The sequence below is a fragment of the Oncorhynchus kisutch genome, linkage group LG11, assembly GCF_002021735.2.
Source record: "Oncorhynchus kisutch isolate 150728-3 linkage group LG11, Okis_V2, whole genome shotgun sequence".
NCBI lineage: Eukaryota > Metazoa > Chordata > Actinopteri > Salmoniformes > Salmonidae > Oncorhynchus > Oncorhynchus kisutch.
In genome coordinates, this window is record NC_034184.2 from 50,724,624 (window position 1) to 50,738,021 (window position 13,398).

Here is a 13,398-nt window from a genome sequence, read left to right on the forward strand (position 1 = left end):
TGGCGCGGAGTGTGCACTGTATTGTATGTGAATTCTGGCCTGTGAGCATGGGTATGTGTGTATGGGGGTTGGGGGGTGCATCAGGCTTGTGTGCTCTAGACCCACTCGTTTCATAGGTGCTGAAGCAATGCATTGTGGTAAAAGAAGCAGGCGGGGGATGGGCGGGTGGTGGCTGCCCAAATGGAGAGCGAGAGGAAGACAGACAGAAAGACAGACAGACAGGAATGGAGAGAGTGTGTGCATGGAGTGAACTGGGGCGTCACAGAATAGAGGGATGAGCCGAGGGAAGGAGGGAGGATCTCTGTGGACAGTTGGTTAGTGGGAGTTGTGTTAATGGGCTCTGGCGGAGCGTACCATACACACACACACACTCCCTCCGAATCCCAATCTGATGAGTGGCACGCCTGGATATGCTCCAGAGGATGACTTTTAGGAAGAGGAGTCCATCTTCTGGACTATTTTAATCGGGATTCTCAAGATTATACTTGAAATTTTGTTCTAAGTCTTCACATCACCACAACAAGGGTAGTCATAGTGACAGCTAGAGCCTTCTCCTGGGAGCTCCCTCTCTCTGCACCCTGCAGCCACAGCGTGTGTGTGTGTAGGTGTGTGTGTGTGTGTGTGTGTGTGTGTGTGTGTGTGTGTGTGTGTGTGTGTGTGTGTGTGTGTGTGTGTGTGTGTGTGTATGCAGCCAGAAACACTGAGTGGGGCTCAGAGGGAAGAGGAGGAGGAGGGTGGAGAATGGAGGGATGCTTTTCCTTCTTCAATCTGTATTATTTTTTTTAGATGATATGGATGCACATGTGTGATGGGGGGGTGGAGTTGGGGAAAGGTGGATGGTGAATGGTGGAGATGTGTTTAGACTTAGGATTCTGTTCTAAAAAGGCAGATAATAGGATGAAGTTATTGGCAGCTAGAGATTAACTAGATGGTTATCATCCCTTGGCATGATGTAGCGTGATGTTATGGTATGTTTTATGTGTGTTATGTATGCATTCTATATTATCCCTTATGGTTGTGTGGGCGCTGTCACTTCTGACGGTGGGTAAGCTGGTACTGGGGAGGCCGTGGCTAGATATAAGTTCAGCTTAAGGAGGAAACCCTGGCAGTATCTCCGTTGTATCCCATGGGTAGGGATAAATGGATCTTCGATTCCGGAGAGGAAAAAACGTTCAAGGGAGATTCCGGTTGTGGTGGTGGTGGCGCTGGAGAAACTCCCTGTCTCTCCCAGCGATCCATATTCTGGACAATGCGATCCATGACGGAGCTTATACAGTCAAGCTCCCTCGCTTGTTCCTGAACGCGTTCCTCCAGCTCCATGAGCATAGTGTCCTCTCCTGCTGACTTCATATTGTTGGTCAGAGATTCTGTCAGGCATATGTGTATAGGTGGCAGGGAAGTCAGGCGCAGGAGAGTCAAACGGAGTGTAAAATGGAGTCTTTTAATAATGTCATAATAACATGCTCCATAACACTAAACAGGAAAAGAACATAAAGAAATATGGGTACGAAGACGTGTCGCGCACCTATACAACAAAAACACTACACTGACAATAAACAATCTCTGACAAAGACATGAGGGGAAACAGAGGGTTAAATACACAACAGGTAATGCATGGGATTGAAAACAGGCGTGTGGGAAGACAAGACAAAACCAATGGAAAATGGATCAATGATGGCTAGAAGACCGGTGACGTCGAACGCCGAGCACCGCCCGAACAAGGAGAGGCAACGACTTCGTAAGAAGTCGTGACACATTCTATTGTCGTCAAACATCAAACTTGTCATTGTCGTTATGAAAAACTATCTGCACAAAAACTACAAGCTGCATGACATCACCAGCCTGGGGGTCCAAAATAGCATAACTGTTGTATTTTAACACGAATAAATCCACCCGTTTAAAAAGTAATTTAATACATGTCAATCCAGCAAACCAGCCAAATAAAAGCAACTTTCTAAATGTTTTGATTAATTTCTAGCTTGTTAGCTAGCTAACTAAGGTTACGTTTGCTGGCTAGCCAGTTCAAATAATGATCATATCATGTAGCTGACAACGTCTTCACTTTAGCTCATTTGTATGAATTATAAAAGGAAAATAAACTCACAACAAGATCATTATTTACAAGTCAATGGAATGCCAATTACAGAAAATAGCTTACGGTTGTGTGTGACAAAATAAAAGCATGGTATTATACAGGAGAATTTTTGAATTCGGACACCGTCTCGTTGGCCTAACGCTATATTCTAATCTGACTTTGGTGCAGGTCATGTTGTTCTTCACATTACCATCTCTGGTAAACACATACTATATCAAATAAAATCTAAGTTTATTTGTCACTTGCACAGGATACAGAAGGTGTAAACGGTACAGTGAAATGGCTACTTGCATAGTGGAGTCTTTTGTTTAGACATGTAGCTAGCTAGATAGCTAAACAATTAACCATAATCCCAACTCATAACGTTACTACCTTGCATGAATCTGCAGGTAGCAAACCAACCAGGTTGAATGCTAGCTAGCTAGCTAACATTAAGCATTAACTAGCCATTTAAATGGGACTGAGATACAAATAATATCACTACACAGATCATACACGTAACATTAGCTAGGGAACCAGCCAGTTAATGTTAACTTGCAATGAAAGTTAACATTAACTTTCTAACAGAATTAGAAACATATAATATCTGAAAATGTAGTTAGCTAGACTCTCATGGATGAACAATTCTCCCTCTCTGTCACAGATGCCATGGTTGCCCTTAGTTTTGAGATCTCATCCGGAGACAGGTGTTTTATACAACAGCCTTCTGTTTGTTCTCTTTTCAACTACTACTGCATAAGTGTAATTAAACGCCAGAATTTTCTCCCGTAGCTATCATACTCTGTTTCCACAGGACATTCCACTGATTTCAAAACTCAGTCCTCCAGAAAGTGGAGAGCAAAACTTTTGTAATTCTATGTGATGTCTTTCATAAAAGTTGTGTTAGAAAGGATCTTCCCTGTGACTGGCTGACCTCTCCAAATGCACATCGTCCATCTCCCATCTTGATGTTTGTGTGTGTGGCGCGGAGTGTGCACTGTATTGTATGTGAATTCTGGCCTGTGAGCATGGGTATGTGTGTATGGGGGTTGGGGGGTGCATCAGGCTTGTGTGCTCTAGACCCACTCGTTTCATAGGTGCTGAAGCAATGCATTGTGGTAAAAGAAGCAGGCGGGGGATGGGCGGGTGGTGGCTGCCCAAATGGAGAGCGAGAGGAAGACAGACAGAAAGACAGACAGACAGGAATGGAGAGAGTGTGTGCATGGAGTGAACTGGGGCGTCACAGAATAGAGGGATGAGCCGAGGGAAGGAGGGAGGATCTCTGTGGACAGTTGGTTAGTGGGAGTTGTGTTAATGGGCTCTGGCGGAGCGTACCATACACACACACACACTCCCTCCGAATCCCAATCTGATGAGTGGCACGCCTGGATATGCTCCAGAGGATGACTTTTAGGAAGAGGAGTCCATCTTCTGGACTATTTTAATCGGGATTCTCAAGATTATACTTGAAATTTTGTTCTAAGTCTTCACATCACCACAACAAGGGTAGTCATAGTGACAGCTAGAGCCTTCTCCTGGGAGCTCCCTCTCTCTGCACCCTGCAGCCACAGCGTGTGTGTGTGTGTGTGTAGGTGTGTGTGTGTGTGTGTGTGTGTGTGTGTGTGTGTGTGTGTGTGTGTGTGTGTGTGTGTGTGTGTGTGTGTGTGTGTGTGTGTGTGTGTGTGTGTGTGTGTGTGTGTGTGTGTGTGTGTGTGTGTGTATGCAGCCAGAAACACTGAGTGGGGCTCAGAGGGAAGAGGAGGAGGAGGGTGGAGAATGGAGGGATGCTTTTCCTTCTTCAATCTGTATTATTTTTTTTAGATGATATGGATGCACATGTGTGATGGGGGGTGGAGTTGGGGAAAGGTGGATGGTGAATGGTGGAGATGTGTTTAGACTTAGGATTCTGTTCTAAAAAGGCAGATAATAGGATGAAGTTATTGGCAGCTAGAGATTAACTAGCTGGTTATCATCCCTTGGCATGATGTAGCGTGATGTTATGGTATGTTTTATGTGTGTTATGTATGCATTCTATATTATCCCTTATGGTTGTGTGGGCGCTGTCACTTCTGACGGTGGGTAAGCTGGTTTGATCATTAGCATGCTAACAATGCACACATTAGCCAAGCTTTAAACACAAGGGCGCACATATGGTACGCATGCACACACAAACACACACAAACACACAAACGTTTACACACACACACACACACACACACACACACAAACACACAATTTACCCAGCAATAGCAATTAAGTGTCCCCATAAGCAGGCTGTGACAGCTGCAGAGTCCTTTCTCAGAGAACGAATTGTGCTACTTGTCCTCTGCCTCATAATGTCACATAAAAGACTGGCCAAGGTATCCATCCGCCCCAGTTCAGTTAGCATCAATGTTGGAGGAAAAAAAAAACTCTGGTAAAGTACCAACGGACTGTAACATTCCTAATGGTTGTTGAGTACAACATATTGGTATGATCTGATTACCACACAAGATTTGATATGATTTAAAGTGAGTATTGATTCTTGAGGATTAAACTCAGGTCATTGAAGGAAAAAAACAACAACTATGCACACCAACAGAATATCTGTAATGGTTGTTTACTACAAAATATTGTTATGATCTGATAGCTGCTCATATATATGACATGCTGTACTGGAAGTCTTGTGGTGAGTATAACAGTGTAACAACTGGGAATAAAAATATTTTCATTGGGTTTCCTAATGTAACAGTCCCACAAGCCCTAAGAACTCCTCCCTTACTAGGACAAGAAGAATCTCACACTAAGAGAAATCTAATCTTGCATTGGGTATTGTGTTTAGAGGTGGTCCCTTTTCAGTGGTGGAAAATAGTACTGAATTGTGATACTTGAGTAAAAGTAAAGATACCTTCATAGAAAATGACTCAAGTAAAAGTGAAAGTCACCCCAGTAAAATACTACTTGAGTAAAAGTCTAAAATGATTTGGTTTAAATATACTTAAGTATCAAAAGTAAACGTAATTGCTCAAATGTACTAAAGTATCAAAAGTAAAAGTACAAGTATAAATTATTTCAAATTCCTAATATTAAGCAAAGCAGATGGCCACATTTTCTAGTTTTTTATTTATTTACGGATAGCCAGGGGCACGGTCCAACTCAGACATAATTTACAAACGAAGCATGTGTTTAGTGAGTCCGCCAGATCAGAATTTTATTCAGGAATGTAGTGAAGTAAAAGTAAAAGTAAAAGTATTAATTGTAAAGTACAGATACCCAAAAAACTACTTAAGTAGTACTTTCAAGTATTTTTACTTAAGTACTTTACACCACTGTCCCTTTTTCACCCTGTTAAAAACATATTTGAGAATACCTCCCTCGTCTCCAAAGCCGATTGATCCTTGAGCTTTGAAGGGGGTCATTTTGGGGTGAAGTTAAACCTTGAAAACCTTGAAAATGGACCAATTATGTTGTCTGTGTGTGACATTTTATTGTCCCCCTGCCAATCACAGAGCAGAGACACAGCATGGGGCAGGACAAAGAACACGATTCACTACCACAGCAGATTACCAGATTAACCACTGTCAAAAAGAAACAAAACACAATAAAACAAAAACGTATTCTGGGAGTTTTGTCTGTGTACATTTACAAGTGCAGATTTGTCTTTGTATGTTTTTGTGTGTGTGTGTGTGTGTGCGTGCGCACACTTGCCTGTTCATGCGTCCGCGAGCGTGTGTCGTTTCATGTGAAGGGTCTTATTGTCTATTTGGGCACATGCTTTTAGAAAGCATCTGGGATTGGACGGTAACCACAATATCAGACACAAAGAGGGGTAGAGACAAGGGGGGACATGTCACGCTCGCGTAGCCTCCTCTTGACCACTCGATGCAAATGTGATCTGGCACCACTGTATTTCCATCAGAGGGCAATGGCATAATTGGGTTTGGAATGATCACCCAGGGGCTGTGTTGTAGCCCTTCAGGTCTGCAGGGAGTGTGTGTATGGTATTTGTGTGCGTCTGTGTGTGCGTGTGAGTGTGTGCTTAAGTGCGTGTGTGTCTATGTTTGTGGAATGAGGAAAGGGGTGAGCAAGGAACTCATTTATTCTGAAATCTTGCTGGAGTGAAATGGGATCCACTGTTGTCTTTCACTCAGCTGTGTCTCAGAGAGGCAGCCAAAACACGGATAAATTCATGTGTTATTAAGGATCTGATTAAATGTCGCAGCTTCCTCCACTGACCTCCTTGCCCTCAAATGGAACAGTACCTGGGAACCCTATGTGGCTCAGTCGGTGGAGCATGGCACCTACAATGCCAAGGGTCATGGGTTCGAGTTCCACTGGGGCCACCACCCATATGTAAAATGTATGAAAGCATTTACTAAATGGCTGATTCACACTAGGACCAAGTCAAGTCTACACTCTTAGAAAATAAAAGGTACTATCTAGAACCTAAAAGGGTTCTTTGGATGACCCTTTTTGGTTCCCAGTATAACCCTTTTGGGATCTTTCCACAGAGGATTCTACATGGAACCCAAAAGGGTTCTACCTGGAACCAAAAAGGGTTATCCTATGGGGACAGCTGAATAACCCTTTTGGGTAGCTATACTGCACTGAGCTATGCTTCCACCAAAGTAGCTAGAGCCGTCCTGGAAAGGACTATGTGGAAATACCAGAGCAAATAGAGTTTGGGTTGGTTTGGCCCTATATTGTGAATTAGTCATTAGTCTCTTCCCACAGCAACTTTATTTGATGACGATAAGTTGAGGCCAAGTTGTTTACTACTTTGTTGTTATTTGTGTACTAGGCCTAATTCCTTTGATCAATCGAAGCGAAATACTATTAATGTGTGTTAACTCTCAAAGGGACAGACATTGAATTAATGAGAAAAACACAAAGGACTTATAGGAAGATCTGAGAACATTGTGATCTCATTTTGTTTCATTAAAAAGCACCAATGGAAAAATATTGAATTTTAAAATGAAAAATAATATTTAATTCTCCCCTCTTGTTTTGTTCTCTTTAGAGTGTACTGTACAATGTGCTGTAGACGTAAATTGGTTGGGTTTTAAATGCAGAGCTTTTTGTGCTCTGCAGTAATGCAGTTTAGAAATGCATTTTGGATTTCTTTCCTTTTTCTCCCGTCTTGTGATATGTAAATAGTTCATATAGTAATGCTCATTAATAGTCTGCTAACCAATGCACAGGACATAGAATGTAACAAAACAAAAATTGACCTTTCATATCCAGTGAGTATCCTATCCACTGAAGTTAAGTGTGTGTGCGCGTCCACACACCTTGTTCGCTGATGTGTGTGTGTGTGTGTGTGTGTGTGTGTGTGTGTGTGTGTGTGTGTGTGTGTGTGTGTGTGTGTGTGTGTGTGTGTGTGTGTGTGTGTGTGTGTGTGTGGCCCTGTACACTAATGTGCTACTGCTCATTCCGTGCATGCCTCACTACTTAAAGAGGGGGGAAGAAATGTGACGAGGGGAAGGGAAAATTGATTTTGAATTGCAAAAGGTAATATCAAATAATGTTGAATTATCCTTCTGAATTCCTTTTCAAAGCCAACCAATTAAAACTCGGGACCCATACTTCTGATCCCTCAGTTCTAGACATGTGTTCTGTGTGGTAGGTGAAATGTTTTTTTATTTTAGTATTTTCTCTTCCCTCCACCTCCTTTCTCTCTCTCTGATATGTTTTTCCTAATGGTGAGTGTGTGTGACTGTGTCAGAGAAATCTCCACCTCCTTTCATGGCTCACTGTGGATTTTTTACTTGGGTGTTTGTCATGAGCAATGCTTAATTGGGCCTTCTCTGGCGCGTGATAGGGGGAGAGAGAGCAATGAACCTGGAGAAGAGTCCCCTAAGCAAGCTGGTCCCGGGGCTGTGTTCACAAACACAAACGGACCCCACAGAGCCCCAGGACACAAACACAATTAAACCCAGCCAAATCATGAGAAACCAAAAAGATTATTACTTGACACATTGGAGGAATTTACAAAAAACTGAGAGCTAGATCAGCCCTAAACAGAGAGTACACAGTGACTGTGACTGACCACTGTGACTGACCCAAACTTAAGGAAACTGTGACTGTGTACAGACTCAGTGGGGATAGCCTTGTTATTGAGAAAGGCCACCGTAGGCAGACCTGGCTCTCAAGAGAAGACAGGCTATGTGCACACTCAGGAGGAAACTGAGCTGCACTTCCTAACCTCCTGCCAAATGTATGACCGAGTCTGTACAGTTGTCAAAAATAAAATTGTGAAGGACCTCGGCGTTACTCTGGACCCTGATCTCTCTTTTGAAGAACATATCAAGACGGTTTCAAGGACAGCTTTTTTCCATCTACGTAACATTGCAAAAATCAGAAACTTTCTGTCTAAAAATGATGCAGAAAATGTATCCATGCTTTTGTCAATTCTAGGTCAGACTACTGCAATGGTCTACTTTCCGGCTACCCGGATAAAGCACTAAATAAACTTCAGTTAGTGCTAAACATAGCTGCTAGAATCTTGACTAGAACCAAAAAATGGGATCATATTACTCCAGTGCTAGCCTCTCTACACTGGCTTCCAAGGTTTTACTGCTAACCTATAAAGGATTACATGGGCTTGCTCCTACCTATCTTTCCAATGTGGTCCTGCCGTACATACCTACACATACCTAAGGTCACAAGACGCAGGCCTCCTTACTGTCCCTAGAATTTCAAAACAAACAGCAAATGTGAGAGAGACAAACTCTGTCTCAACCTTTAAGTCTTTATTGAAGACTCATCTCTTTAGTAGGTCCTATGATTGAGTGTAGTCTGGCCCAGGAGTGTGAAGGTGAACGGAAAGACACTGGAGCAACGAACCGCCCTTGCTGTCTCTGCCTGGCCGGTTCCCCTCTTTCCACTTTGATTCTCTGCCTCAAACCCTATTACAGGGACTGGGTCACTGGCTTACAGGTGCTCTTCAATGCCGTCCCTAGGAGGCGTATGCCACTTGAGTGGGTTGAGTCATGATGACTCCTTGCTGCCCCCAGTCCACCTGGTCGTGCTACTGCTCCAGTTTCAATTGTATTGCCTATGGAACCCTGACCTGTTCACAGGACGTGCTACCTTGTAGCAGAACTGCTGTTTTTTTTAACTCTCTAGAGACAGCAGGAGCGGTAGAGGTACTCTGAATGATTGGCTTTGAAAAGCCAACTGACATTTACTCCTGAGGTGCTGACCTGTTGCACCCTCTACAACCACTGTGATTAAAATTATTTGACCCTGCTGGTCATCTATGAACATTTGAACATCTTGGCCATGTTCCGGTAAAATCTCCACCCGGCACAGCCAGAAGAGGACTGGCCACCCCTCATAGACACACATTTCCCTCTGATTACAACGATCCACAATGAATTCAAAAACGAACCCAATTTTGATAAAGTCCCATGTCTACTGGGTGAAATACCACAGTGTGCCATCAAAGCAGCAATATTTGTGACATGTTGCCACAAGAAAAGGGCAACCAGTGAAGAACAAACACCATTGTAACTACAACCCTTATTAATGTTTATTTATTTTCCCTTTTGTACTTTAACTGTCTGCACATCGTTACAACACTGTATAGACATAATAGGACATTTGAAATATCTTTTTTTCTTTTGGAACTTCTGTTGTTTAAAGTCTAATGTTTACTGTTAATTTTATTGTTTATTTCACTTTTGTTTATTATCTACTTCACTTGGTTTGGTAATGTTAACATATGTTTCCCATGCCAATAAACCCCTTAAATTGACATTGAACTGAAGTGAGAGGAGAAAGAGAATGGAATATAATCTGTGCTTGTCACGGCTCTTGTCGTAATGAGGATCAGACCAAAGCGCAGCGTGGTAAGTGTTAATGATTTAATTTGGTCATAAAACACTCAAACAAAATAAACAAGAGGGAAAACCGAAACAGTTCTGTAAGGTGCATAAACTCTACAGAAAAGGGAGTGAGGGTGCAGTTTTTTTCCCGCATCTCTGAGTTGAGAGAGAGTTAGGGCTGAGATGTTGTTTTTAAAAGCTGATCATTGTCAGCTGTAGATCTGAAAGAGAGGAGAAATAACTCTCCGGTCTCCCTCTTAACTTCTTGCGTCGAGCAATCCCGTATCCGGGAGCGTAATCATAGCCTCAAGCTCATTACCATAACGCAACGTTAACTATTCATGAAAATCGCAAATGAAATTAAAGAAATATATTCACTCACAAGCTTAGCCTTTTGTTAACAACACTGTCATCTCAGATTTTCAAAATATGCTTTTCAACCATAGCTACACAAGCATTTGTGTAAGAGTATTGTTAGCTAGCATAGCATTAAGCCTAGCATTCAGCAGGCAACATTTTCACAAAAACAAGAAAAGCATTCAAATAAAATCATTTATCTTTGAAGAACTTTGGATGTTTTCAATGAGGAGACTCTCAGTTAGATAGCAAATGTTCAGTTTTTCCAAAAATATTATTTGTGTAGGAGAAATCGCTCCTTGGAAACGTCAGAGTGTTTTCTTTCCAAAGCTGTCAATTATATGCATAGTCGAGCATCTTTTCGTGACAAAATATCTTGTTTAAAACGGGAACGTTTTTTTATCCAAAAATTAAAAGAGCGCCCCCTATATCGAAGAAGTTAATTCTGTGAGGATGTACAGTGCATTCGGAAAGTATTCAGACCCCTGGACTTTTCCACATTTCTTTACAGCCTTATTCTAAAATGGATTAAAAAAACAACGTTTTTTTGTTATTTTTGCAAATGTACTCAAAATAAAACACTGAAATAATACATTTATATAGGAAAAAATAAGAAATGTATCAATCATAGAATAAGGCTGTAACATAACAACATGTGAAAAAAGTCAAGGAGTCTGAATACTTTCCTAATGCACTGTATATAACAGATCAATTAGCCAGGTGTCCTCACTCCTGGTGGTTCACATACAATTCATATTCTAGTCCTGTATGTGTCATGACAGTGATCAAGAAGACCTGCAACTCCTCTCTCATCCTCTATTCTCTTCTTTTTCAAATACTTGGACAGCATGTAAATATGCAAAGACATAACAGGACTGACCAAAGTCTTGTCTGGTTCAAGTCTACTAGAATCTCTTTTGTTAGTTCTGTCGGTCTTGCCATCTACTTTAGGGTTCTGTAGTTTTATAGGCCTAACTCAGACATACCCTAGGGGCTGGACATGGTGCCTTGGTGACGTGGCAGAGTTGTGTTTGTAGTGCCGTTAATCACCACTGGAGCACTTAGTGAGCGAAGCAGCAGTCCATCTGTTTACCTCCAGATGTGTGTCTGTGTGTGTCTTAAGAAGTGTGTTCTGTTCTTCTCTCGTATGCTTCCCATCGGAAACAGTTTGTACATATATTAAGACAACATTTTGGGACGTTTTTGTTCATTTTGGTCTTCGGCTGTTCGTGCACACATATTTTTTTATGAAGTCAAACTGAACTTTGACAGTCAAAGTCTACCCCCCTACATCATTGACTGTTCAACAGTAGGGATTCTTCAATGAAGTGTTTGTTGTCAAACGACTCGTTTTCACATCTTTTTTTCAACATCTTAGTTAGATGTAAAATTGCACAACTAAGATCTTCTCGGTAAGAACATCAAAATGAATAAGATTTCTTGAGTTATCTTAGATTAATTCAGACTATTTCAAGGAATTGTATACTGGCTACAGCATCTCAAGATGGGCAAACAGTACTATTTCCACTTTTTTCTCGTTTTTCAGTGAATGTCTATAAAAGGGAGTATGCTAGGCACAGACGTTCACTCCACCTAGCTGAGTTCTGCTAGGAGCAAACCGAACCTTGGATGCAGACGCCTTAACATAGTGAGGTGTGTGTGGTGTGTGTTAGGTCCGTATGACTGAGAGAGTATGACTGAGAGAGGAATTAGTACTCAACTCTCAATGTGCCATATTTCACACAGAGGCCCGGCCGCATTACAAAGGACACGGAACATCTCAATATGATTGTCTTTAATGTTGTACATAAATCACAACGATGGGGGGAGGACTGTGGGAGTGTGTGTGTGTGTGTGTGTGTTCGCGTGCATGTATTTACAAGTAGGCTGTCATTGTAAATAAGAATGTGTTCTTAACTAATGTAGTTAAATAAAGGTTAAATACATACAGTAAAATGTGTGTACTCTACATGAGAGGAACTTTCTAAATCAGCTTCTCTGACACCGGTGATTCAACCCTCTCATTATAACGTAAAAAAAACAGTCTAATCCATTATAATCCATGATAAATCCATTATTTTAAAATATACATGTGCTCTGAGAGAGGTGGTTTATGAGATGGAATGAATGATTGTGGTTTTGAAAGACACGTAATTCACAAATATTCACACAGAAAAAGTGGGTGGTGCGGTGTTGCCGATATTCTGTAATCCTAACCGGTAATTTCTGCAGAATAACGTTATTGTTCACACTTTATTGTCCTGATGGTGGTCGGACTGGTCACATACTTCTACTTTCAGGTCGACTGGCCTTTTGACTTTATGACAGGAGAGCAAGCCTCAGTCTTGACACGCAGAAAGAGAGCCTTCTATATCTGTTAGGCGAAAATACTGAAATGTGCAATCACAACAGCAAGATTTGTGACCCATTGCCTAGAGAAAAAGGGAACACAGACAACATTGTAAATACTACCAATATTTATCTGCTTATCTATCTCCTCCTACTATTAGTACTGCAACTATTTTCACATTGCTAAAACACTGTGCATAGCTTTCAAATACACTTGAAAGGTCTATATTTTTTAAACCTTTGTGAGTACAATGTTTACTAATAGTTTTTTGTTGGTGTTATATTTGTTTGTTTATTTCACTTGCTTTGGCAATGTAAACATATGTTTCCTAAGCCAATAAAGCCCCTTTGAATTAAATGGATAGAGAGAGACAGAGATGGAGAGACGATGACATGCAGAGAGAGAGAGGGAAAGAGACAGAGACAGAAATGGATAGAAGTACTAAGACAGGGAGAGAAAGACAAAATGAGAGAGAGAGAGAGAGCAACAGATATGGAGAGACAAATGACATGCTGAGATATAGAGTTCTCTTTCTTTCTGGGGAGCGAGGCGGTTTAGGATATGACCTACATTCAGTATGCACTGCCTCCTTAATGGGCTGTTTTGATCATTAGGATCGCTGGCACACTGGGTGTCTGCAATGCTGTGCCCCTCAACATTTATTTAACTAGGCAAGTCAGTTAGGGCTAGGGTCCTTTTTTCTCAATTTCCTTCTGACTGATGTTCCCAAAGTAAACTGCCTGATGCACAAGCCCTGAAGCCAGGATATGCATATAATTGGTACCATTCAAAAGAGAACACTCTGAAGT